This window comes from Papaver somniferum, chromosome 6, assembly GCF_003573695.1.
Source record: "Papaver somniferum cultivar HN1 chromosome 6, ASM357369v1, whole genome shotgun sequence".
NCBI classification, from domain to species: domain Eukaryota; kingdom Viridiplantae; phylum Streptophyta; class Magnoliopsida; order Ranunculales; family Papaveraceae; genus Papaver; species Papaver somniferum.
Window position 1 is genome coordinate 103326343 of NC_039363.1, and position 6050 is coordinate 103332392.

A 6050-nucleotide genomic window follows, 5' to 3' on the forward strand; every position below is an offset into this window, starting at 1 on the left:
TAGATTGATATAATGATTGTGCTAATGTTAGTATTGAATTAGGAGATAAGTAATCGTCGAATAATTCATACACAAGTAGAAATAGTGAGACCTTGAAAAGGGATTCTGTGGAGAACTTGCGAGTAAGGATAACACCAACAAATGGACCTTGAACTAAGAGTTCAAATACTGGGATCAACCTAATTCACAAAGCCTAAAGCATTCGATTGGGTTACACCTTGAGTGAGCTACTACTTGATGGTTCGATTGAATTGAATTCGATATGGAGGTCTTCTGTATCCGTGGTGAAAGGAGTTTTGGGGATAACACTGAGCTAACTGTTGTTCTACGGTTGGTAATGAATGGTGCAGACGAAATATAGATAAGTATACTATTAAAGTTAATGTTTGGTAACGGCAAAGAAATTCTTAATCATCTCTTTTTTTATTCATGTTTCTTATTTTTAGTTATTTCATAAATCAATCCCCATTCGTTATTTGCTTTAGTCTTAGTTTACTGATCCAAATAACATATCAATTACACATCTCTCTGTGGGAACGATCTTTACTATTATTATATTACTATATAATTAGTGGGAAATATCTTGATTAATCTGTTGCACTTACGACACGCATGATAAGGCTATACACAACTGATTCCCTTAGATGCCATTCTTTACATCCTAAGAGTTGCTTCAACCTAAGCGAATACTTTTGGTACAAATTTGCCTCTAACAGATAAGCCTATTTGATTTCTCTTTTGATCTAGGTTTGGAAATTTGTTTGCAATAGACAAAGTATAGCAAACCTCACAAATATGGAACACTTACACTCAGTCAACTGAGAAGCTTGGATTACTAACCACCTCTCAAGAACAATCTAAACATACCAATGAAGATTTGAAATATATATCTTGAGGAATCACAAAGTCTTAGACGAAGAGATCTTTGTGATTTCTATCTATCTTGTTCTTGATATGAGATAACTAGAACTTCAAAGGTCGATAAATATAAGATCTGGTTACAAGAACTATTTGGTAAAATACAGTCTGACCGCGCTTCACGAATTCTTAAGTGAAATTTTCAAGTCGTTACCTAATTATGTTTCTTAGGGGAAAACTCTAGTTTGTAACTAGGATACAGAAGTGCCAGGGATTGAGAAATCCAATTACAAGATTCTCTCTATTTATGGATTTTCAAGGCTCTAGTTATCTTTGAATTGAAGCTAAGATAACTTGGAATCCAAGCAAACACTTTCTCGGTTTAGAAGAAATTATTATTAGGAATTCGTGTAAGCATGTGAGAAGTTCGCCTTGAAATTACACAAAAGACTATACACTATGGTATAGGGGTTCTGGAACCATGTACAATGATGGTTCATGGTGGCTCATTATCCCTATAAGCATAATTTGTGTTCGTTAACATTCGACTCTTAAACCATGATTCACAAACACAGAGTGATTTAGTGAATAAAGTCATCTTAGAAGTGTTTATGATAGTTGTAGCAATGTCAAACGTATTTTCAAAAATAGTTTATGAGCATCTGCTTAGTTATGTGATGGGTAGGTATGCACATCGGGTATGCATACTTATGGGAAGTCCGCGAACTCAGGATGTTAGGGTACGCGTACTCATGCATCTGCAAAGACAAGGGTACCCAAATACACTATAATCTTGTTGTTTTAACCTATAAGTCCTCTTACCAAGTGTGATCGTCTATGGACAAAGTCGATGCAATACAACAACTTCGGTATTCACACTTTGTGTGATTGTCTATGGATACGAGATCGAGACATACGACAAACAAAGTGTGATACTTGATAATAGGTTCGGACTTAACCAAACATTATAGGATCACTATCAAGTATAATGAAGTTAATGTAAAGTGAAATTTACTTTAATTATAATAAAACAATTCTAATGCATAAAGATAAAATAAATGGCATAACAAGATTTTGTTAACAAGGAAACTGCAAATGCAGAAAAACCCCGGGACCTAGTCTAGAATTGAATACTCTCAGAATTAAGCCGATTTGCAAAATCTACACCAACTTCGTATAGTTGAGACCAAACAACTACCCTAGTTCACTTAGTTTCCTCAGTACCCATGTGCTTCCGGCTTCAAAAGTCACGCAATGGTACAATTTCTTTGGTATTCCAAACAACAAAGGAACAACGAATCTGATTGGTAACAACTCTATTGATTCTTTCCAAGATAAAGATATCTCAAGTCATACGAAAAGGCTCTTCCGTTTAATCTAATAAACTCATGTGCCTGGTTCGATCAATCTAACTTTAACTATCGAAATAGTCAAGTCTAGATTCGCAATCAATCAATATAGATCTCAAAGAGAAACTATAAAGCGATGTCGATCTCACACAACTAGTCAATCGAATAAATTCGGTTCCAGTTGGATCCCAGACGATCAAGGCTTATGCACACAATAAGATACAAAAACCAATAAGAAATCTTCTTCGTCTTCAAATCTTCTTTACTCTTCAAATAAACTGCACAACACCACTTGAATCTCTCGTGGTCAATCACACAGAACGGAGTCTGTTGACAATGGATTATCACAAGGTGTCTTTAGATCTAACAAAAGTTCTAAAGATCCCGTCGATACTTCGATCTAGTTTGAGTGAATCTTATATCAGAAGAGAAGATTCTCAAGAATAAACAAACTAGGTGCAATCAAAGTTTCAACAATCGTTAGTCAATCAAATCAATCGAAAACTAATAAAACTGCAATTATCTAGTTTCTCATCAACGGTACTCTTAAAGATTCTTGATCCCACAGAAGTCTTTAAACGAACGATCGTAAGAGATTTCACCTAATTAGGATACTTTCCTCTCCGATTGGATGGCTCCACCAGAAACGACAAGAAATAAAGTTTGCCTGGTTCTTATGATAGTTTGCTCGAAATGCAAACTTAGGTATTTATAGACCAATGATGTTTTGACATCAAGGAATTTCCAAAACCGAAAATATTCTCAAGATATGCAATGAATGGAAAAATTCGGTAATTCCAATAAATGCTTGTCTAATATTTCTGAAATCTCTCAATAGAAAATCTCCTATTAGTAAATGCACATTACTAATTTTTATTCTCTAGAGATATGCATTTAATTGCTGGTAATTAAAGCATATAAAACCAAAAACTTTAATTAAAATATTCTCAATTTATTTCAGAAAGGGATCACCTTGAGTACTAAGGAATATCTTTGAAAAATAAATGATAAAAGTTACGGTACGTGTTCAAAGTATGTTGACATCTTTTCACTGTAAATCCTTATTTTATATTTACATGGATTTACATTCTTTGAATTGTTTATATCACACTTCCAAACAAGTTTAGAATTGGTTGACATGTATTCCAAGACTATTTATATGATTGATCAAATACCAAATCACATACATGGGTTCAATCGGTTCTACCAATCACTAGGACCGGTTATACCTTATTATGGAAATACTTGTGATCGGTCACATCAGTCACTAGGATCGGTTACACCAGTTACAAGGATCGGTTTCATATTCCCATGGTATTGCTTGTGATCGGTCATACTAGTTACCAGGAACGGTTACACCAGTTATTAGGACCGATTACCAATTACAAGGATCGATTACACAACACTTGTGATCGGTCACACCAATTACTAGGATCGGTTACACCAATTACAAGGATCGATCATACCATTACATGGTGATTACTTAGGATTGGTTTACAACAATTAATAAAAACTAGTCATACCAAATCATAGGTCAGGCATTGTGATTAGTTATACCAAGATACATAACCAAGGTTAAGATCGTTTCTACCATCTCACACATATTGGTCATCCAAAGATTTACAATGAATTGCCGGACCAATAAGCCTAATGATTTCCCTTTCGATTCACGAAACAAGCTCATGAATGTACTTCCTTTAAACGAATGTAAAACATTGTTTCCTAGGATGAAATCTTCACCATAACCCATTCACATAATTTTACAGTATATACAAGATTATGTCGATGTCATATCTATGAAGTTCAAAAGATAAGCGTTATACTTCGTAGTTTAATTCCCTAATACTATGATCATAAAATTATGACCATGTCACATCACTAGAGTATTATACAATATGTACAGTATATACAACTTCGTAGTTATGTTTTCAATATAGCACGACTTAAAATATACGTTAGGAATGTAACAGTTCAAGTCAATATTACTAACTTCAACTGGAAGAGTGATGTCGTTATTGTAGTTCGCTACTTCTTCACATTCTTCAAGTCTTCGGAGTAATACTTATATTTATCAATATTCCTAGACTTTCTAGATTAGCCTAAACGAAGTTGACTCTAGTATTTAATCAAGCGACTTTAGATGAGTTTTGACACCCTAAAATATGACAACCAAACTTGACATACCAACGCTTGGTGGTTTCAACCGAGCTATGCAACATCACTTTAGCCATTCATAAACTAGTATTCATATTTGGTATGCGTACCCACCCCCCATCATTCACGAACTTATAACCTTAGGGTATGCGTACCTATCCTATTTCGGAATTAGATCACTAGGGTATGCATACTAGGTATGCGTATCTATCCTGTGTCCGGAATTTCAGAAAATTCTGAAAACTCTCTTGAACATTCTCAATGGATTTAAATAATAAATATCATTGCTTGAGAAATTTTCAAATGATCAAGTTGAAACATCAATAGTCTTTGAACAATAAATTGTTCTTAACTAGGATTGTTAAGGATTTATGAACATCCATTGCTTGAATTATATTTCGAGATGTTTAACAAGATAGGCTTGACTCAACTTTTTTTTTCTTACATACGTTTATTAAAATCATACGACATAGTTGAAAAAGCGGGGATACAACAACCACAACCAATATTTCGCTTAGAAATCTGTATGGACTAACTCCAATATACTTTCAAGAGAATCAACCAGACCCAATCTGAAAAAAGTATATCAAAGAGTTATAATATCTCGATCTCTCGATTTAATCCTTACTCAAGCAAATAGAAATATGCGAGTCTGACTAAATATAAGAGAGATAACTTGGATGGTACCAAAGACCAATATCCAAGTGTCAATCAATGTAAATCAACAACCAAAGGTCGTATATTCTAATTGATTGAACTAACGCACAAACTGTGATATTTCAATTATATAACAAAATATAATGCAGAAAAGAAATAACACAGATACCAGAATTTTGTTAACGAGGGAACCACAAATGCAGAAAAACGCCGGGACCTAGTCCAGATTGAACACACACTGTATTAAGCCGCTACAGACACTAGCCTACTACAAACTAACTTCGGTCTGGACTTTAGTTGAACCCAAATCAATCTCATACTGATCCAAGGTACAATTGCGCTCCTTACGTCTCTGATCCCAGCAGGATACTACGTACTTGATTCCCTTAGCTGATCTCACCCACAACTAAGAGTTGCTACGAACCAAAGTCGAAGACTTTAATAAACAAATCTGTATCACACAGAAAAGTCTATAGTAATAGATAAACTTGTCTCCCATAGAAATACCTACGATTTTTGTTCCGTCTTTTGATAAATCAAGGTGAACATGAACCAATTGATAAGCCGGACTTATATTATCGAAGAACAGCCTAGAATTATCAATCACCTCACAATAATCTTAATCGATGCGGCGAAAGAAGATATTGTGGAATCACAAACGATGAGACGAAGATGTTTGTGATTACTTTTATATCTTGCCTATCGGAGATATCAATCTCAAGCCAATATTTACGATTGTACTCGTATGATAGAATATGCAAGATCAGATCACACAACTACGAGAAAGTAGTATCGGTCTGGCTTCACAATCCCAATGAAGTCTTCAAGTCGTTAACCTGGTTTACAAGAAGAAACCTAAGGTTAAAGGAGAATCGAATCTATCTAATACAACTAGTATCACACGTAAGGTATGGGGATTAGGTTTCCCAGTTGTTAGAGTTCTCCCTTATATAGTCTTTCAATTCAGGGTTTGAAATTAATGTTAGCTTGGTAACAAAACATTTAATATTCACCGTTGGACGAAAACCTGAT